The sequence below is a fragment of the Gallus gallus genome, chromosome 4, assembly GCF_016699485.2.
Source record: "Gallus gallus isolate bGalGal1 chromosome 4, bGalGal1.mat.broiler.GRCg7b, whole genome shotgun sequence".
Classification (NCBI taxonomy): domain Eukaryota; kingdom Metazoa; phylum Chordata; class Aves; order Galliformes; family Phasianidae; genus Gallus; species Gallus gallus.
In genome coordinates, this window is record NC_052535.1 from 61,018,092 (window position 1) to 61,041,450 (window position 23,359).

The 23,359-nt window shown below is 35.9% G+C and overlaps 1 long non-coding RNA gene across 2 annotated transcripts in view; it reads right to left on the minus strand.

Annotated features, from left to right (window-relative positions):
* The window catches only part of LOC101751736, a 129,834-nt gene that overhangs the window by 35,855 nt on the left and 70,620 nt on the right, over positions 1-23,359 (minus strand). The window contains exon 1 of one of the 2 annotated variants that reach the window (XR_006939224.1): positions 3,741-3,775. The exons of the other annotated variant lie outside the window; for it this stretch is intronic. This is a non-coding gene — a long non-coding RNA (uncharacterized LOC101751736). Of the gene's footprint in view, positions 1-3,740; positions 3,776-23,359 lie in introns of those variants that run through there. 2 annotated transcript variants of the gene reach the window in all.

The window sequence follows — 23,359 nt, forward strand, 5'->3', positions numbered from 1 at the left end:
TGTGTGGGCACACTGTCAATGGTCATGATGCCACTAGGAGTCATAACTGAATTCAAACAACTTCGGGGAATACAAAGAACTCTCATTTTCCTCTTACAAATCAGGGGGGAAAAAAAAAAAAAAAAAAAAAAAAAAAGGTGCGGAAGCTCTCTCTCTGTGTTCTAATTACCACATACTTGAGATTTATTGTGCATTCTGAAGAGTACTTGTTTTCCATATCAAGAAGTCAGACATTAATGTTGGGATATTCATATATATTTTAAAGCAATTCAGCTTAGCAGTTTAAATTCTATTTAGCCATCCATTTAAAGAACAGTGTTGTTTTTGAACATAGACTCCCAACAAAATGCTTTTGGTCTATTTTGATCATTTCTGCTGTAAACAGAGATCTATTTGTACTCCTTAATTATTTTCCTTATGAGGAGGTGTTTATTTCCAAGGAAGTATCCCCAGTGCAGAACCAAGATGAAAATGAAAGCATGTAGAAAATTAGTTACTGCTATTAATGATTCATAGAATCACCTAAAAAATTATGCATTCACTCACACTGTGATGTATAGATGTTAATAATTCTATTTGTCAGTCAGCAGTCACTGGTGTGAATTTTATGCATGAACTATTTATGACTGAATATAAGCACTGACAGCCTGATAGATGTCTGAACTGTAGATAACAGCAGTAATTTATCTAATCAAACTTGGTGTTTTAAATGTCTGCTTCATAAATTGTAGTTATAGTCCAGCTGCCGTTTTCAATATTCAGATACTGTATCACAGCACAAAAGTTGACTGATAAGTGAAAACATCATCTTTGGAAAAATTAATTTAGGAATTGCTAAATTGCATGTATTTGTTCCTCAGCACAACATTTTTAGCCTAACTATTATGAGTGGCTTGAAAGGTAGCCCCCCTTGCATGCAGTCTTATGTGGATATATTTAGGATAAATTCTCTTCTGACATGAAGAAATTGCTTTAATATGGCATTATCATTGGTACTTACCCCTGTAAGTACCAAAAATATGTGTTTAAATGTATATGTACACACATTTACTAAAGAAATTCCTGTAAATTCAAGACGGTTATAATTCAGAATTCACTGGTGATTTAGCAGATCATCTCAGTACCCTAAACTGACTTTGGATACCTCTGTTACTATAGGAATTCATTACTCTGAGTACCTTCTTCCATGTGGTAGACTGTACTGCAGTGCACATGTTACAACACATACTGTTGTCAGGGTCTAATTTCTCCTTGATTTTCAGAGCATGTATTAAATCATATCTGTGTATTGGAATTGTAGCAGTATATATCTTAGAGATGTATAGCTGAAACTGAGATCTTTAATTAGCAATTAAAAATTCTGAGGTATGTTGGTGAAGGTATGTTGTGTCAAGCAGACATGACATTTTTCTTAAAAAGGAAATATTTTTTGATGCATTATAAAGAGGAACTGTTAGCAAGTACAATACAAGTTCACTGAAGAAAAGAGGGAGTATGAGAGGAAAAAAAGGGGAAAATGGAAACAACAGTGGGTCATACGGAGATGTTATTGTACTGGACAGAATTACTAATAAATTTCCTGGGTGCAGGATCTCATATGCTTTCAGGAACAAGGAATTAATGGTACTGTAAGCAGCATGATGAAAATGTTATGACAATTTCTGGCTAACATTGCTCAGCTGAATTCAAGAAAAACAAGCTCAAAACAAATCCTTGCCTCAAGACCTTCCTAGGAGATCAGAATGACAGACAGTATGCCATACAAATAGAAACTACCGGTTGTTTGGCTTCCTTTGTCCAAAAGAATGGAGATGGATGAGATTCTCTAAGTACTTATTGGTACACAGAAAAGGAGTAGGGTGAGGTATTTAATTTTAATTTGATTTGAAGAAGCAGATGATAAATGGGAACAAATTGCTATGGGCTAGCTGCAGTTATCATTGAATGGTAGCAAGGCTTGATTTAGAAGAGACCACAAAGACCATCTAGTTCCACCTCCCATGAGGTCACCCTTAAGTCCCATCCAACCTCTCCTTTAACAATTCCATTCATGGGACACCTGCAGGGAATACCTGTTTGACATAATGCATTGGCATCTCAAGTTACCGTTGGATTTCTTAGCATCAGCATACATTAAGTATATGACAAAATTTTTAGGGAAAAAAAAATAGTTATCCAATGTTGCACTCCTTACTGTAATAACTGCTGTTCTATCAGAGTGGAAATTCCCAGGCTTCTCCCTTGTACCCCTGAAAGTTTCCAATTCTGTCTGGTAGTGCAATACTAATTTTGGGCCTGAGATCTAGTTAAAATTCATGTGCTCTTTGATATGAAAAAGATAAAAGTCAAATTTGGAATTCTCAATACTCAATTTTTATCCCCTTTCCAAATATACTCTTTTGTCTGAAACTATTTTGCACAAGTCCAGCACACTGTTACCTACCCTGTTTGAAGGTAGTTTATTTATTTATAAGTCAGTCACCCACTTTGATAGGCTCAGTGGAATAGATAACACACATTCACTGGTATTTAAACATAAATAAATAACTGGATGATGAATATCTTCAGCTACTGTAAATCAGAAGTTAACCAGCAAAGTTCAAGTGATTAATAATGGCTGTGACCGTTGACTAATTTGTTTTCCACAGGAAAACTCATGCACAGGGGTAAACATTCTTTTCCTTTCAGAAGAGCTGAACAAAAGATGATACAGATGAAGGTTTAGCTATATAACCTGAAATACTCAGTCTTTACTACTAGGAACTGTAAGGAGTATTCATAAAAAAATTCATACCATCCAATGTTGGGAAACACTGTCCTTTTCATGAAAAGGAATTTCAGCTTCTGGTACCATTGAAAATATTGAAACTTCTGTGAATGAAGATTTTTTTTACTTATTGTGAATACCAAGTATCATCTGTATTTGAATTTGTTTGAGCATTTTGAAAGAATGCAGAAGCCAGCAAACAAGATCCCATTCCTTGGATGCTTCTCATGTGATAAATCTAATCCCTAATCTTTTTGTTCTTGCCACAGCTGCTAATCTGTCTTTTCAGATAAGCTACTACTACAACAGCTCCTCCAGGCTTCCTAAGACTTCAGACTTTCAGAGCCTCTATATAAGGATGAGTTTGCCTCCACTCCTCTCACCCTCCCCTTTTCCACCCTATTCCTGAGGAAAAGATACTTATGTGCTTCCTAGGGGCTGGTCTCCTGCTGTAGGGACTTACTAGTTTTTAAACAAGGTGAAATTAGCCAGTCTAGCTTCATACAACCTACCTGACAGAGTTAACTGGGAGATTTGCATTCTTAGTTTGATTTACTGTAATGCCCTCTTGAGGAAAAAAAAACAAGGAAGTGTCAGCCCTTCAGTTTCTCAGTCAAGGAAAAGCACCTTTGCAAAACAGGTAGAAACTGTGACTCTTCTTAATGGGTCCTAAAGAAGTTAAGTGTAATCTGAATACAGTCATATTTGGTGTTGGATCATCACACTCTTAGATTATCTGCTGTTTTATGGAGCCTCATTCCACTTAGGTGGCTTCATTTGAATAAAGATAAGAGAGATGTTTGTTAAGGCTCTATACATCTTAATGCTGTAATATATATTTTGTAGCGCTATGAAAAGTACAGCGATAACAGCAGAACAGAAAGGTCCTACGCTGCAGCAAGTAAGGATTTGCTCAAAGGCAACAGCTGTGGACACAGAAATAAAAGGAGGGAAGGGACAGGACCCTGCTTACCTTCAGAAAGCCTTAGGTATACAAGGAACTCCCATAAGCCACCTCCAATGCCAACCCTTAAATGAGGTCTGGAAAGGGGTGGATCCTGACTGCACTGCTTCCAATCACTCAGGCACATTGCATGCACCTGAGCTTCTCTGGGTTGACCTTGCCTTCCTATCTGGTGCTCAGTGACTATTTCAAGCCATGACTTAGCACTTCTGCTACATGTATATATTTTTAACCTATTAGGTAGGAATTAAGTGCCTCAAGTTGTAAGTGATTCTGATCCCTTAATATGCTCAGAATGTTCTTTTCCCTTCATTTGCAGTAGGGGATGCAGAATGCAAGTGGGAGATCCTGTGTTTAAGGAGACTATTTAGCCACGATCAAAACTGAATTTAAATATTGGTTTCTTCTTCATTTAAATACTGCCTTCTTCCTTCTGTTGTATGACTTCCTCAAGACATAACTTGAGCCAATCAGACACCACCACATTGTACAGTTGATTAGAGAGAGAATAATTTTATTTAAGTCTTACTGAAGAACAGGAAGAATGATCTTGACGGCCACTAGTGTAGTGATGTACAGGTTAATCCTCAGTAGGTTTTCCTGCTTGAAAGTATTTTTCCTATACAGTTGCTATCTGGCCAAACTAAGGGCTAAAGGCTAAGCACTGGCAAAGTCACCAGTAGTCAGGGGCCAGAAAGACAGGAAGCCAGCAGAAAAATGATCCTGTGGAGATGTATCTTGAACATTATTTCCAACTTCAGATGCACAAGCTCTTTGTCCTTCTAACTCTAAGACACGTGGCAAATGACCTAGTTCAGCCTGGTAGATTCTGTTACAAATAATGTAAAGACGAAGAGAATTTTGAGGAGTTATTTAGTTATAATTACTTAGTAGTAAATGCTCAGGTGATACCTTTCTGACAAAGTGAGCTGTTTTTTTAATTTAAAAACAACATTTAAAATAATAACAGTAAGAAAAACGGTGTCTCCTTTTCACTCATTCTGGTCTGTATAAAAACATTCAGAACAGAACCTGAAGTCTTAGAGAGATGTTTTCTTAATACTTCTCTCACATTAATTTGTAGGAGATGCAAATGAGAGAGGAAAAAGAGCAAGTAGAACCTATTAGAATCTTCTTGGATATTCGAGACTCACAGGGGATCTATAAAATGCCATTCAGATTTTGCCTGGCAATAAATTGTTCTTTTGCTTCAAAGTTACATATTGTGTCCAAAAAGCATGAGAATTTAGATTGGGCTGGTTCCCTCTGAATACCATATCCATACAGAGTACGCAACAGCTGGAGACAAGTTGAGTCTATATGACTGTAAAGAGTACTCAAGATTATGTGTCTGGTTTGCTTGCACTGGTTTAATAGACTCATGGAAAGACAAATATTCACAACATGCTTAGTCAGTGCCTGTTTCATTACTTGGTAAGGCAATGATAAAGACATGGATTTTTGAAGAGTGTTTTTTTTCTGATATTTCCTAAAATTCTGAGAGCAATTTAACTCCCTGAGAAATATGTCAGATTGAGGCAGAATTTTTTTCTGCTCCACTCCCCCCAGCACATACACCCAGCCCTGAAAGAAATCTCTTTATCTCCTTCACCTGTAGCAGCTAGCTAAACCATAAACTTTAGGTCTGATTTTTTTTTTTTTAACTCCTTTAAAGTCCTAAGATACATGCATTGCAGTTCTGGCCAGTGCAAACTGGATGGTGGCTGCATCACTCATTTGATGTAATTCTTGCAATAATGAATACAGTGCTATCTCATGGTGTGAGTATAGGATGATGATACTTCTGTGTAATGGAGATTCCTAAAATTGCCCCACAAAAGTTCACTGTTTTTGAGATTAGTTGTAATTTTCAACACTAAGATATACTGATGGCCATTAGTTAGGACCCTTAGACAGTGTAACAAGAGTTAGCACCTCGAAGTAAGCAATTACATCTAATTTCCCTAATTGATAATACTGTAAGGAACAGCTGGGATTGCACTCTAACTCCATAGTAGGCAAATGGACCTAAAAGGGAATTTATCTTCCTCTGATAAAGGAACTGATGATAACAGTTACTTCTTGTTAAAGAACAGAGAGTTTGGCTTCTTCCTTTTTTGTAATGGTAATCTACATTCTGGTTGTTGTGAAGCTCAGCTGGCTATTATTTGACAGATAGGTCTTTCTGCTATCCTAAAAATGTAGGTGTTTTGGTAATCCTCAGCTATCACTGCAGACATCAAACATTGATGGTTATGTATACTTGCTGTTAAAAAGAAATATTCCATCCATGTTTCTAATCCTGCTTTTCTCTTTGTCCCAAAGCACACTTCAGTTTGGAAGGGCCAAGCAGATTGGTGTCTGAGCCCTGCTGTGACAGGTCTTTTGTGCATCAGAAAGGATTAGTTTTAAGTATATAAAGTCTTAAGTATATACTCTGTATATGGGTATCTACTTGCTTCTTTTTGTAGGATGTATCTACTGTGGACAGCCCTTCTCATGGCCTTCTATCCAATTGCTATGAGGTTGTCCACTCACCTATGTTATGGAAGCCTATGGCTGGATTTCCTATCAAAGGAAATCTACATTTTTTCTGAATACCGGAGGGAAGAAGAACATTCTCTTATTACATCTGTGAATTAGAAAGAGGTAAAAAAAAAAACATGAGAACACATCTAGTCTGGTGGTGTGGTGGGATGCTCACCTCTGAGAAGTAAGATCTGGTTTTCTGGTTTTATCTGCTGCAAGCTCTCTCTCTCTCTGCATTATATTTGATGATAATTATGTACAGTTTGACAAAATTTCTTACTTTCTTAGTCTCCATTTCCATGGAGTATAGCTTTCTTACAAAAGTTAAGCTTTTATCCAAATACTGTATGCTCAAGCCTGTAATTTTCCTATGGATTTTGTCTTCCTGGGCTTTTGAGAACTTGAAGACTTTAAAGAATTCTAATTTTACCAGGCTTTTCTAGATAAATTTTTTCTAAATAGTGACACAGACATTTACCTCTTCAGATAATAACTGATGTCTGTTCTTGTGTTAAGGAGAATGGAAAATGATATACATAAGAGCAAAAGTTTTGTTACTACTTCTGTGTATCCCGTCTTTCCAATCGGAAGTAAGAACTCTGCTTAGACTTTATAAAGCTTTGTTCTCAAACTCTCAAAGGCTTTTCAAAGGTAAAGTTTAAGACTTGTGCTAAAGAAGGGTTGAAACAAAGGCTTTTTTTTTTTTTTTACTTAAAATGTAAGGTATTGATTAGACTTGACTCAGGAAGCAAAAGAAAGGCAGCATTAGCCAGACTACATACAGCACAGCAGGCAAGTCTGTGCACATTCTGATTCACTTGTCCGTGTTAAGATTTTCTGGGGGCACATTCCAAACTCATTGACGCCAGTATAACTCATTTTTTGCATGGCTGCTCCTGAGTTACACTAGCAACTGGGACAGGGAACAAAAGTCACTAGTACAGGCTCCACAAGCACTTGGTGTTTCTCAAAATCTGCTTGTGATGCTGGCACCTCAGTTACCTTTTGCCTCACAGGTTGAGTCACTTTATACGTAGCTAATTATAGGTCTTAATTTTACATTCATAGCATGCGGTGAATATTTTTTAGTGTTTTACTAAATAATTTAGCACTATTTTTTTTCTGAGTGAAAATGAGAATATAATTAATGATTATTCATTTTTCTTAGTAAATGCTATTAAAATATTTAGATATTATGAGGAGTCCTTTGTGTCCTATACAGAAAGATTTAAGGATTTTGTGACAACAAGATCTATAAAGGCTGCCTCTCAAAAATAATGAAGTAAACTGTTCTCAGTTTTTTCTTCTTTTCTTTTTCTTTTTCCTCTTTTTTTACATGAGTAATGATTTCTCTCCCCCCTTTTTTTTTTTTTTTTTTTTTTGAGGATGTGTACTTCTAAATCAGTTAAAACATGAAAGAAAGAAAAATCTGTATTTGTCTCTGAGGATGAGCTTGGATCTTGTATGTAGAATATAAATATAGGTAAGAGAGAGGAAGATGTCTGCCTTTTAATAGTTTAATGTAGTTAGCTTTTGACAGATGTCCTTTCAGAATAGTATTCCCTGAAAAAAAATTTTGTATGTAGTCTGGCTGTGGAAAGTTGCACAAATACAAGGTGAAACAAAAAGCACATATGGTCAACCTCCACAATTAACAGAGTCTGTAATTCATTCTGTACCTGTGATAGAAATAGTGTATTATTATGACATTGTGTAAGGGATGAATAGGTGATCACAAACATGTAAAACCAAAAAACTACCTCCTCCATCCTGAAGGCTACACATTTTAATTTATATTAAGACAAATACGGTTCAATAGCTGTCCATCCTCTTTCAGCTCAGATAGTTTATAGCTGCTGGCATCTGAAACACTACATCATATCTCACAGTACTCATTAATTAGAGTTTACTGGTTTTCAGCCAAAATTTGAACTTCTAATATCATTCATGTTTTAACGAACTTCCTTGGGACTTGAACTGAGAAAATCAGACTGTTCCTAAACACTACTTATCAGCTGCTCCTCCATCTTATGGACTCCGCAAATTGCTCATAAATACAGGGCTTCTAGTCATTAGACCATGCAAATTCATAAAATCACCTGAAGCAGATGCTATACTTCTCAGACTTCTAAGGAATGTGGAATTAAAGACACAACTTTTCTTACATTTTTAGCCTCGAGTTGAATGAAGAGTTGATTGTACAAATATTCACCAACTCTAAACACAAAGAGAAATAGATTAATGCCTGTACAAGTACATAAGTGAAGGAAGAGAAGATGGGAGGGGAGGCTGAAGTATCCAATTGCCCCAACTTGCTAAAGACATCAAAGACTGGAAAAGTAGCAGAGTCCCTATGTTTAAATTCTGGACACAAGATCAGCTTAGCTTAGGTCACCATCTCTCTTACCAGTCAACCTATGGTTCAAAGTAAAAGCCTCTGATAACTTCTCCCTGTTTCTTGCAAATCCACAAGTTTCTATATGTGATGCCAAGTGAGTGCTGATTCTTCATCTCAAAACAACTGTGTAGGTAGGTTGTTGAGAATTTGTAGGGTTGGCTTTACCTACGTGAAAAATGCACATTTCTCTGCTGAAGACATAAAATAGTACTGCATCTCCCCAAAGCAATTGCAGTTCTGATGGGGCTGCTATAATGCTTATTTTAACAGTTGCAGAAAATGTATGTGAGAATGACTTCACAGAAGTCTGATTTTTATTAACAGCAAATATACCTTTGAATTATGGAAACATATTTTCTGCCAAAACGAGCGTTTGTAAGCCCAAAGCACGCATGTATTGCACAGAAGTACTCTGTACTGCCAAAGTATAGACTTACTGTTTACCCAATTCTGCTGAAAGACAAGTGCTCCAACAAGGAATAAGAACACAGCTGATTCAGGAAAAGAGTAGCAGTATTTCAAGTTCTGTATACATTCCTGCAAATACCAGACTTTATCAAGCTGTTTGTAATGGGATTCTGTGTTGGCTGGATCACTGGAGTAAAACTCCCCCAGTTTTCCAGGAACTAAGGAAGGAAAAACAAAACAGATCTGTCTTGAAAGTAGCTTTCCAGCAGAACTTACAGTACAACTGTACAGTACAGTACAGAACAAAATAGATTTTTTAAGGAAAAAATATCTCAGAATACCCAGGTGAGACAGAACAAATTAACAGGTCTGAAAGCAAATCTAATGTGCCAACCTCTAGTGTCATCGGGGAACATATTTCTTTACAGGCCTCCTCTGTAATCTGTTCAGCTGAGCAAACTCTGCAGGGGTCTCTAGTTTTGTATGAAAAAAGTTCTGTTTTCTGTCAACACTGGAACCCTAGCAAGTAAATCCTCTTCTCTTGTGAGTGTCCCAATCTACAATTAATGTTTTCAAAGTATGTAGAGGATATTCTCTATGTAGAGTCTTAGATATCCTCTAATTGTTGCTTTTGGTCTGCCACTGAGGGTCAAAGGTTTCTTTGTAATTATTGGTACAGATATATTTGGTATTTATACTGATGTATATAAATGCAAGTGCACTTTTCTTGACTAGACAAAATAATCTAAAAATTTATGCATTTTCAACTTTCAAATGCTAAAGCTTTTATTTCAGAAGTGTCCAGGAAAGGCTGGATTTGCACATGAAATGCATTAGAAATTTAAATTTTAATGCATATTTCAAAATGAAAATTCATACTATTCTCCAGGATTCACTGATTCTCCAGTCAAACATTTTTTATTCTGTATGTTTTCCACTTAAGACCACTTCATATAAGAAAAAGAGTTCCATATATCAAAATGAGAAGATTTTTCTCAGAAGTCTCTTCCCACATGAACTATTATACCATAACAGCTCTCACTTTGGATGTGAGGAAATAATATGGAATCTCTCCCTTTTACCTACATTAAGTTCCAATAGTGGTCTTGTATTTATAGTGCACCTGTATACTGTATGATAGTTACAGAAGATACTGCAGGGATAATCTATCTAGGAGAGGTAAGAGAATCCTGAAAATTATCCAAATATGTCTCCACACTTGGGCAAACTAGATTAATGCAGTGGGAAATAGTCTGAGCCATTATATTAAAAATTGTCAAATTTCCTTTTTTTTTTTTCCTTTCCCTAAGGAAGATAAAAGGCAACAGTCTTCATTCTGAATATGATTTATGAGGGCTTCAGCATGAAAGAATAAGTGGAAGACTTTTACTCCGCTCCTACCCTCATGTCTTCTTGAGGAAGATTGAAACTGTCAGCCTTTGGACCCAAAGGGACAGTAGATGGATGGGCTAAACAGAGAAAAGAGGCAGATATTAGCAAGGTACACACAAGAATTAGTTGTCATTATTAATGTGTTGTGTTTTTTTTTTTTTCTTCAGTATTACATAGAGACTTTGAAAAACTGTTAAAAGATTTATTAGACTAATAATGGATTCCAAGTTTCGTATGCATGTTGTGCTGTCTTTTGCCTGTAACAGTTTGAGTGCAAGACCGTGGCAGCTCTTATAAAGCAAGTCATGCTCCAAGTGAAGTTCTGGATTTTCTGATTTACCCCAGCACTAACCTTAGACAGCGTCTTGGGCAGAGCTTGTCAGCCCTTCCACTAAGTAAAAATACTCCAAGGAGAAATTTTTGCACCTTTGGATTCCTTTTGTTACTTCTCTCCAGTTTTGCTCTCAGTGTAGGTTTGATATTTTTTTTTCTCCCAACTTTAGCCCTAAACTTAGGCTCAGCCAAAGGACACCGCTCTATGAAAAAAACCTTCAATATTCTTCTTAAAAAGACCTCTGTAGGCAGTCCTAAGTTTAGTTTGGAAGACACATATGTTCTGAATGGGCAATGTGGGTTCATAACCTTGATATTCTTCTCTGAAAGGATATGCGGACTCTAAAAAGGCAAGGACCCCTACATCTGTTATTCTGCTCATCTTAAATGAGACATGAATTGCAAAGAATCAGTATTGTTGAGATTTACATCTTTTCTTCCATTCTTTCTTATCTCTCCTACATTCTGGTGAATTTTGTGTTTTCAACACTGTTTACATGAAAAAAAAAATGTCTCCATTATGTCATTTTTGCTTTATTGTAACTGTTTCCCAGTTACAGAAACAATTACCACAGTAATAATTCTTGATATGCATACAACTATAGACATTTTTCCTAAGTAAAATAAAACAAAAATTAGAAGAATTGTATTTAGGTATTCCCCTAAGGATTTAATGCCAGGATGGCTTTAAGCCCTTCCATGGTGAGACAGACACAGGCATTTCCCTTTCCAAAATCCTTTAAAATTATATTTTTGTTTCTAAATAATATGATTATTTGTTGGTGCAATTTCTACATGAGAGAGTGAGAAAGAAAAGCGTAAGAAAGTGATAGGATTTCTAATGTGCATGCTATTGCAGATACTGGAAGATTTGCAGCCCAGGAGGTACAGTATTAAAAAAAAATCTGTCAGTCAGATCAGTATGCACAGGGGAACAGAAGCATCACTGGGGAAGGCAGATAGGTCAAAGAGCTGTTCAGGCAAATTGCTACATGCTTATTCTCTTAAAGGGTTTAATCTGGTCTGGAACAGGCAAGTCATTCCTCCCGAGGGGGAGTCAATGTCACTTCTGAACAGTGTGTTTATGAGGAAATGGTTTGAACAAGCAATGAAACAACCATTAAAAAAAAAATCTTTTACACAGTTGTCCTGCAACCATTCTTAAAGGAGAATGGCAGTTGAGAGGGTAATTGAAAAGAACACATTATTTTTACAGAAAGGTAATGTGACAAAAATATACTAGTGTCAGTTGTTATCTGCTTAGGGCAGTTTTTCCCATACTGCTGACTGTTCTGTACTGACACACTTGTCTCTTTGTCTTCTCCTAACTTCTTTCAGAAACATGAGGCTTTCCACATCAGTTTCACTAGTAAGCACTTCACATCATAAGAAAAAGCAAAACTATGGTACAAGGCTTCTTCCTGTGTAGTTCTCTGCTATTCTGTTTTGATGCTGAGCCCACTAAGAGGCAGTTGTGCCTCTGTAGATGTTGTGCTACATAAAAGCTTAGTAATGCAATTTAGGAGCAAACTGCCAGACCTATAGAAGAGAGAAGAAAGTGCACCAGTTTATTCAACAAAGGTCTGAGGATAAGTGACAATGGAACACGAGGAAGAGAGTTGAAAAAAATACAGCAACATCATTATCTTAATTGAAACTTGACAAATGTGATTGTGGGTTGGTGTAAGAGAGGAGAGGTTAAACTCTGAGAAACTCTGGTCCTTTGGGCAAAACAGAAGAAATCTTACTCCAAAATGGCAACACAAGACACAATGAGCTGCTCTGAAGATTCAGAGTGTTGATCAGGAAGTCACACCTGAGCTATTTTCTGCTTGTTGGAATGAAAGCGAAATTCAGAGTGACTATATGGATCTTAGGCAAAAACAAGCAAAAAATGCCACCACAAAACAAACAAACTGACTAAAAATCAAACCAGGTAATTCCACATAGCACTTCAAAAGTTTCTGTACTTGAAGATCCTAAACTACTTTTAGTCACTCAGCTAAGTGGTTGCTATTTTGAAGGAGGCAATTCAGCTGATGTTTCAAGTAGGTGAAGAAGAGCACAGGTTATTGCAAGGTTAATTGATTTTGTGATATATAGATGAAATGAGGCATGTTTTGCTCTACCAGATATTTTGGAGATGAATAAGTTAAAGCCTAGGCTTCCCTTCACAGTAAGGGAGCTTCTTGCTTATAATCCTTATAACCAAACAGAAACAGTGATTTCATTTCAGGATACTCAGGGAACTACTTAAAAAATATATCTGTTGCTAAAACAAAACTAATAGTAGTTTTACTATTCTTGTTATATTAACTGCTGAAATGAATGTGATTACAGACAGTTTAGTTTATTCTAATTTGCTGTATTTAAAGGTTCTGATATTAATATGCCATAAGAATGTGCTGTTGTTTACTACATAAAACTATAGGAAGTGAAGACAATGCACATGCTTGAAGCCATGAACCAAACCTCCAGAAAAGGGAATTCACTCATGGTCTTGAAATTGATTTAGGGAACATATAACAGAATTAAGCCTTCTGAAGCATACATAAAAAGGATCGTAGCTGCTTAGGACAAACTCAATGAGATTTGCTGACATTGAATATCTTTTTTCCATAGTGGGTTCCACTCATGACAGTTTTATCCACTGAAGTTTGTTTGTATAAATAATGAAAATTTGGTTTTCTTGTTAGCTGGATTTCAGTAGTGTACTTAAAAAGAGAAGCAGAGTGAAGGATGGAATCATTCAAGCTGTAAATAACTCTACAATTGCCAACCATTTTGAAGTATATGTCACTGTCAAATGCATTACATAAATATCCAAAGTTTGGGTTGCAGTGTTGAGACAAAACAGAAAATCTAGGACTAGTGGAGTGTTGCACAAAAAAATTGAAATCAATATTTGAAAATATTTGCTGAAACATTTTCTTGAATTTGGACATGCAATTCGAGATTCTATGAAAATCTAGAACTGCAAATGCTTCATGTTTAATCAAGGTCACTAAAAGAGCAATGAAACTCATGTACACATATATTATGCTCTTCACCAGTGGCTAATGGACAAACTATCTTCATCTTTGTTTATCTTAAAGGCATTTCATGAAGATACAGCAGAAAAGGCAGGAATTAATAAATAGCTATATGAGTCATTCATCTGGATGAACTGAATTTTATCTTTCACATGTTGCGACTTGTTAACGCAGTCATAACTTCATCAGTGGACAAGGGAAGATCCACTGATATCCTCTATCTGGAATACAGTAAGGCATTTGATATGGATCCACACATCATTCTCTCCAAATTGGGAAGACATGAATTTCATTGATGAACTGTTTAAGGAACTGGTTGTGAGATTGTACCCAGAGAGCAGTGGTCAATGGCTCAATGTCTGGATGAAGATCAGTGATGAGTGCTGTCCCCCAGGGGTCAGTACTGGGACAAATATTCTTTAATATCCTCATCAGTGACATTATCAGTAGGGTCAAGTGCACCCTTAGCAAGTTTGAGGATGACACCAAGCTATGTGGTGTGGCCAACACACCTGAGGGATGGGATGTCATCCAGAGAAACCTAGACAGGTCTGAGCAATGGGCCTTTCAGTATCTAAAAGGTAAACAAGAAAGAAGGGGACAAACATTTTAGTAGGGTCTGTTGAGAAAGGACAAAAGGAAATGGTTTCAAATTAAAAATAGAGAGATCTAGGTCTAGATTGGATATAAGAAGAAAGATTTTTATGATAAGAGTAGTGCAGCACTGGCACAGGTTGCCCAGATATGTGGTGAATGCCCCATCCTTGAAGACATTCAAGGTCAGGCTGGATGGGGCTCTGAGCAATCTGATCTAGCTGTAGGTGTCCCTGTTCATTGCAAGGGAGTTGGACTAGGTCACCTTTAAAGGTCCCTTCCAATTCAAGTGATTCTATGATTCTATTAATATCTTATAATTTTTTCTAAGTGCATAAACTTCAAAGGTTATTGCAGATGTTTTTCTGTGAATAACTCTTTGTTCCCTTACTATTTCTAAGCAGCTGATTAGAAGTATTCATTACTGTAAGTGAATTTTAGCTGAGATTATTTGAGCGTAGAAGTAGACTTTTGATCTTGTTCAGATCGGCATCATCCTTAAAAGTAAGTCCATTCAGCAAATAATGATATTTAAATATTTAAGAGATTTGCTTCAGTGTTTATTTGGACACTTAAACTAACACTGTATATACTAAGAAGATATTCTGTCTAATAGTGGTGAAAGTGTTTGACACAGCCGCTCAGATTACAGCTCTTAGCAGGGAAATGATAATGAAACCAGTTTTTTTTTGTGCTTATGCAGTGCAGTAATAAATGGACATACTTTCTACTGTGTGCAGTTTTGGAGGTCACAATATAAGAAGGACACAAAACTATTAGAGACTGTTCAAAGGAAGGCTGAAGGGTCTGGAAAACATTATGTGTCAGGAGTGGCTGAGGTCCCTTGATTTGTTTAAGTCCAGAGCAGAGGAGGCTGAGGGGAAGCCTCAGGGCAGCCTACAGCTCCTCATGAGGGGAGCAGTGGTGCAGTGCTGATCTCTGCTCCCTGGTGACAGCAGCAAGACCTGAGAAAATGGCATGGAGCTGCACCAGGGATGAGTCAGGTTGGGGATTAGGAAAAAGTTCTTCACTAGAGGGTAGGTGGACATGGAACAGCTCCCCAGGGCAGTGACCACAGCCCCACACTGCTGGAGTTCAGGAGCATTTCAGGCTCCCAAACGAAGGGTTTGAATTTTGGATCGTCCTGTGTGGAGCCAGGAGTTGGATTCAGTGATCTTTTCGGGTCCCTTCCAAATCAGGATATTCTATGATTCTCTGATTCTGTGCACAGTTTCACAGATAAGGTCACTGAGATTTAAAATAGACATGATAGTCACAAAAAACCTGCTATGACTATGGTATACAAAATAACATGAGTGTAAACTTCATAGATGTTACAGAGAATAACATAAGTAATTTCCTCACTCTCAGTTAACGTCAGATACAAGATATCTAAAAAGTTTTCTTCCTGTAGAACACAGAAGATAAATTTCTGAAAGATTCATTTGAAAGCTAAAAAATATTCCTTTGTTTCATTTTCAGATTTTTTCTAATATTTCCTCAGACATGAAGAATATAATTTGTTTTATGACAGACTATGCATTTTTGAAATAGTACTTTGAACTGTTGAATTCATAGAATAATTAAAATTAGAAGTATTGAAATTAATCTCTCTTGCTAACATTTTGATTGCAAAATATGATCTACTGAACTCTTCTATGGCACCTTACAAAAAGTAACAATAAAACATCCATGTTTTATCCTTATATCATTCTGGTACAAGAAACACTTTCTCAGACACACCACATTAATGGCAGACTGAAACTGAAATAAAACCTGTCTAACTAGGAAAGCAATATGCAGAACTTGAGTATCCTATGGATCTCATTTAAGAAACGTACAAATCAAATCATGGCTTTAGTTTTCATGTTCCTACCTTAGAATTCACCCGTATGCATTTGAGTATGTATTCGTAATTTCTGGAGATCAATTTTACATGTAGTAGGAAATTGTTTTGTTCCTTTGACACGAAAAGGTAAAAGCTATGAGGAAACTGTACAGAAGTTACTGAGTCAATACTATTTTCTGCAGTATTATATAATGTGTGTACATTTCTGGAATAAACAGTAATTTTCTCAACAGGAAAATAAGTTTCTGAAGTAACAGCAGTCACTGCAGGGTACTTGCTGCCTCTGCCCTCAATTTTTCTACTTTTTTATGGTTTCTTCTTCACAAACGTACCAGCAATTAGCTCTATGCTTGTTGCTCTCCTAGTATCCACAAATCTTATCAACCCACAGTTCTGTTTTTGAAAATTTATTCTGGTCTTTGATAAATTTTGCTTGCTTAGTTAAACACTTCTGTGACTCAAACCCCACCACCAGTATAAAAAAAGTCTATTGAGTTTTGAGAATGACTTTGTCAGTAACTTTTCCTGAAAAAGTCCTATTTCCTTTTGGTTTGTAGAGAAAAGAAGAGAGAGAGGAAGAAAAAGAATGGAAAAGGGCAGTTAGTTGAATGAGAATAGCAAACATCTGAAAGCAGAAAGATCAATTTAGAGCTATAACAAAGTACCTCTCCAGACCAATTCAACTCTGCCCCTTTTTGTCTTTTGCATTATTTTTCCAAGTACTGTGTGATCCTTTCCTGCATACCCACTTCCCTCTCCAAAAAGAGCAGTGTTCCCACATGTTCTGAATGAAAGCATAAAGGCTGTCTTATCTTTGTTCCAGCTGTAAAACAAGTAAAAGAGGCCTAAATAATGTCATGATGTGGCAGAGTTTGGATGCAATGTCCCATGGCAGCTGCTGAGTCTAGAATAGTTATCCAAATATAATGGCAAATTTGGCACAAAATTGTTTTTAGATGATTATATAAAATACAAAATACCTTGTCCATCTGGTCTAAATCAGCTCAGATATTTTTTTCTCTTGCTTTTACTTCTTGTCACTTCATATGTTCAGATGCAACAAATATAATACTTACATTGATCCACATATTCAGCACACTCAAAAATGTGACAAAAACCTTTCTATTTAGCTCTGAAAATTACCCACTATGAGTATTGCTTTCTGACACAAAATCATTGACAGAGGTAGTCTGAAAACCTAAACTGCTCCTGAATTTTTAACTGGAAATAAGACATATCAAAAGGCTGTTACTCTGTTCTTTCCCATTCTTCCCCCCCCAAAAGTGGAGCTCAAATAACAAGGTGACTGACAGGCAGTGCATGAAAGTCTGCTGTATTAATTTAATTCAGTTTGTTCATTTTAGGGCATAATGAATCACACTGGTTATGGCAGAATCCCATAAACAGCCGTGAAAGAACCAGACACTTGTCCAGTGGTGTGTGTGAGTGTCCAGAAAGCAAATATTAGGTAATCTGTTCAGATAATCTGAGACTCAGAGCCCAGGTAAAAAGGACATAAATTATCCACTGTGTCTATGACAGAAAAAAGAGCAAGACCTGGGAGAACTTCTGTTTACCCAGTCCAGGGTGTGAGCATCTAGTTTACTTTGTCCTTATGAAGTACTTGTATCCAAAGGAGTTGTAGTGAAGCCCAACAACAGGTTGAATGAAATCATAGTTTACCAGCAATACTTCCTTTCAGTAACAAGATTTCTCACTGACTGCCTACTTGCTAGTATTGTCATAAATAACATTTTCATGACTAACTCTCTACAGAGGGAACAGTAGAGATTTGAGTCAGACACGCAGGTGCAATCATGTATCATGAGTCAGTTGTTAGAGGCTGTTGCAGAGAGTGGACTTGCACTCTGTGCTTTATCTTGCATCCTCCCTTCTGTAGTCTCAGATTTAAACACAGTAGCCACTTGATAACTAACTCCCAATGACTGCTTGATTGAGAGCTCCCAAATCCCGTGTTCTGTTTTCACAAAAACACATAGATAAGATACAACTTTTCTGACAATTTAGATAGCAGAATTGTACCTGTCAGCCTGTAGTAAGAGCAGGCTGCTTCACAAAGAACTTTGAGGTGAGTGACAAACCTTGGGGAACACGGGAGCAGTGTCTCCACCAACAAGATAAGCAGATACTGAACAAGAAGAACAGAGCAGGCTTAGTAACCAAGGTTAGCCACAGTGCAGTGACCTCTGCACATATCTGCAGTGACAACGCAGGTCTGAAGCCACGTCATTGAGCCAGGAAAGTGATGTGTAAGACCAAATATGCATCAGCCAGCATACCTAAAGTGCAGCTGGCACAAGGACAAAAGCTCAGAGTTCAGGTTTAAGTGCAGAAAAACCACAATTGTAAGACTCTGAAAACCATGTATTCAATCCTACCTAAAATAATTAGAAAATATAGGCTCCTTAGCAGGTTATTCTCATGAAATTGGTGTTACTTCCTACTCCAAGAAATAGGCAGCCTGCAAATTTTGTCTTTAAATTTTTGGTTAGCTTATTTTTTAAACTTGCAATTGCCTAATCTCAGCTTCTAGCACATTAGATGGTAATCTGTTATTTTCATTCCTTTAAGTAAACTATTAACTACATAATTTCTTTTTCTATAATTGCAGAAAACATGAAACACAGCAGAGTGGTCATTTAAAGTGTTAGTTGTCTTTAAGATACATCAGGAAGTGTTATTACAAATGGAAGTTCTCCATTTTTTAAACTAGAACTTTATTAACACAGATTTTAATTTATTTAAGTGTATGAACTGGAATGAATATGTAATAATAAGTGGAGAGGTACGTATCTAGCTAAGCCCAAATATCTTTTCATACTGCATTTAGCAGGGGTCTGAATCAAATCCACAGTAATATGTCAAGAATTGTACAACAAGTAAAACAAAGCTTATTAAATTTCAGAGTTAGCTCAGATGAAAAAGTTTTTGTGAATATATCTGCAATATTCTTAAGCAAGCTTTTAACTTTATCAGTCATGTGGTTAAATGACTGCTTAATACTTGCATTTCTGAAGGTTAATACAGTTACTCTTCTGGTATGGCTCACCGAGCTATGGCTTTGAGATGGAATTTGGTAGATTTTACATCATGTTATAACATCTTACATTGAAAAAATAATATCAGATCACACATAGTACTTAAGTGATTCTTTATGCTAGACTCCAGTCAATTTTGATATGCAGTTAAAGATAAAAAATATGTGACTTTTTGTTATAATCATCCCAATTCAGTATTGTTTCTTAAAACAACAAATAAGTGACTACACTGTATAAAGTTGTTACAAGTGCTAGTTTTATGGCTTTCTTTATCCTCCACAACACCTGATACTTTCAGCCTACAAAAAGTTACTGGATACTTTCAGTTCAAGAGCTATGAACTGAGATCTGATTACTGCTCAGGGAATGTAAGGGTTTTCATGCAGAATAAGTGGAACAAGTGGACCCTATCTACAGAAGAGAAGTCTGAGATAATTCTAAATCACCCAAAAAAACTAGTCAAACTCACATGATGCACCCTAAATGCATTGCTTTGTGCTGAAACAGAAAAAGCATCCTATAAACCTATGAATATCCTAGAGGGAATAGAAGTTTATTCGATTCTTTGAAGGTTGAATTATTCTACAGAAAACATGATTCTTCCAAGATAATATGGGCATACTGGTTTTGCCTTTGGCTGGGGCTTTCTTACTAATGTAATTAAAACAAGATTTCAGTATCATTAGAAACTGATGTAAAGAAATCTAAAATGTAAAGTGCACAAAAATAGAACAATAATCCTAAGAACATAATATGCATTTGAATCTGTATGTATGTATATATAAAAGCCCAGACAACACAGCCCTGTACAACAATTGTTTTTCTGTGGCTCTTGGGTTTGTGAATGTTGGTTTTCTATTGTTTTCACTGTTTAATGTTAGTAAAGAAGAAATCTTGACATTCATTTAAGGTATGATTTCCTCTTAAGACATTTTACATTGCAAAAAACCATGAAGATCCAGCAACATTAACATGTCAGTACAAGAGCAAATAAATCTCAGTGTTTATCATCTATGCTTACTACAGCACAAATCTTTTTTTGTGACTTTGTTTGCTTATTGCTTATCTTATAATATGAAATAATATAGTTCATATACCACAGCTTGTAACTTTTTTTTTTTTTTTTTTTTTTTTTTTTTTTTTTTTTTTTGGTCAAAGCTACTTGAGAACTTTTAGATTTACACAGTAAATTTAGGGTATAAACCATTTTTGAAAAAAAATTGCTTTAGAATTGATAAGATAGTATACCAGGAATTGTCCTGTAAGATTCAAGCTATTATTTTGGTACAACCAGGGAAAAAGCTATTTTGCAAAATCAAATTACAGTTTTATTTGGTTGAAAGTCAAGAAGTATTGTGTTGTTTTTTTTTTAATTAAAAACATATAGTGTTGTCAATTCCTGACTAAATAATTCAGCAGATGCTTAAAGTTTAAATAGGTGAGCAATATCTTTCAACTGGGAAATTGTATTGAAATACATTTTTTTTCTGCGTAGAAGATGCAGAACACAACAGAAAGGTTAAAAAGTCAGCAAGGTTTCTGGAGTGAAGAGCTGTTATATGCCTCAGACTTCAAATGTTCCACTAATACAGCTTAACGCTAGAGTAAAACTTTAAGTAGAATACATATTCTTTTTTATCTACCTGAAATAAATTGATTCATACTTACTCCAAGTTCTTTGAACCAGTGTTCAAGTTTATTTCATTTACTGACAGTAATTTAGTTGAGGAGGATACTACAGCCTTCTTGTTACATTTTTGTAAATTCTGATTGCAAATAAGCTGATGATTATTGTTTGGAGATAAATATAAAAAGCCTCCTAAAATGTTTCTGAAGAATCTTTCTTTTTTCTTACCAATTTACGTGATGGTACTTCTCTATTTCTAAAGGATTTTGTGATAAATTATATTATTTTTTAGCTCAAGGACAGAGACATCTATTTTAAATAGGAATTATATTATTGTTTTCTTAAGAAGTAACTCTTGGTTTGAACATGCAATTAAAAATCATGGGAAAGAAAAATAATACTTTTTATATCCTCAGTTTTTCCCTTTTGGTTTTATTTAATTAGAGTACATATGAACCAAAACTGGGGAAATAATTTTAAACATTCTATTTTTAAAACACATCAGAAGTTGGTTCAGTACAAATCACATGTAGTTTGTGTTTTATATGTTATTCAATGTGACCAGAATAGCAAACTGCTTCCATAAGAAATATTATGAAAGGAGAAATGACTTACAATAAATAGAAATACTCCTAATTATCCCCTTAGGTCAATGCTTAAAGCCTCCATTTTGAGGTATTCAAAAAAGGCTCAATTTGGGTCAGCATGTTACACTCACCCTGGAGCCAAGGATAAGTTCATTCCTGTAATTTATGCAATTCATTTCAAGTATCATCTTTGTTCCAAGAAGTAGGGAGAAAACTTGTGGGAACAACCGTTCTGGGCTCAAAATGAGATATGTCCAAATGGTATGCAACACTGTTCAGGCAAACTCCAGAACTCATAGCAAGGAAAACAAACATTCCCAAACATTATATGTCCACAAAACTTCCCACTTCTGAAAACAAAAACGACGTATTGTTCATTCATATTATAGATTACTTAAAAGATCTGAAGGTACAGTCACAAAAAGATTTGCCCAAGTCATCCTTTTTTATTCCAGCTATTTCTAGTGAGCAGAAGCTGTTTGAGCAGTAGATGTTTTAAAATAAACTCATATTTCTTCTCCCCTTTTTCAGGCAAAAGAAGCTAAGTAGTCTGGTCACAGTTAGCTACCAAACTGATATCTAATAGGGGTTTTTATCTCTCTTCTCAAGAGTTCAGTTTGGGGTTATAACCTACTGTATCTATAACATCTCAAATCGATGGGACATGAAGCAATGATTCAGTCATTAGTATCACTCTAACAGCTCCTCACAGTTCTCTTAGACTGTGAGTAGTTCTCCTGACCTATTTGAAAGAGAAGTAAGTGGCAAGGAAAATGTTGGGACATTTTTGTTGTCACTTGTGGTATAATGTCTTAACATTTACATCTGTGAAAGGAATAAAGCAAAGACATTTCACTGTTATTCTTAAGAGCAGGTCTATTCAATTTTGGCCCAGAGACCAGAAACTCATGCTTTATCATGCTTACTTTTTAAAAAGACTACACTGTTACAGTTTGTCACAGGTCTTCCATGGATGGAGTTCATCTGATGCTAATCACTATTTCTTCTTTGGGTATTTCTCATCAACAATTCTGCTTTAGCAGCTAGTCTCATGGTTCACATGTCTTTTTCTCTGACTCCTGCTCACTGAGCTTGATGGAAAACTTTTCATCAAACATGGTTTGGCATCCAAAATCCCCATGAAGACCAATCAGCAGGGGAAGTTATTAAGAACTGTGTATTCAGCTGCATCAGTATTTAAAATTATATGGTTTTGCGCAGATCAATCAGATAAATATTATTAATCATTTCTCAGCCACTTAAAATTTTATTTTATGGAGAAAATTTTGCTACTGTTGCATTTTATGTTTCTCTGGCTTCTTTAATTCTGATTTCCTGCTGTGTTACTGGACAATACGTATAGTAAGAAGTAGTTTTCTCTTGATGGTTAGTATATTTTTTTATCCCCTGCTGAATAGCCTGTGGTTTGTTCTTGTAATTTTAGCTGGTGTAGAACACATTTTTCTCAGAGATAGTTACATTATTTCATTTCTACAAAAAGATTGAAGAATATAATAATTTCTAACTAAAAAGTGGTTAGCCTTTGAAGGATTTATAGAAAATAGTGCATAGAGCAACTCACTGCAACAGTGAAAACATTTCACACATATACAGAGCACGTTAGTGCCTGCTATGAAGTATTGGGCTACACTGATCCTTACTCTTTCTGTGCTGAAAGTTTGCAAAAGTCTTATGGCAAAGTAAGGGAAAATGGAAGGAACGCTCTCAAATCTTTCTTGTGCCACATGCTATTAGCAAAGACTGCAGTGCTCTTGTGAAATTATTTTAAAATGTACCTGTAAAACTATTTGCACTTGCTT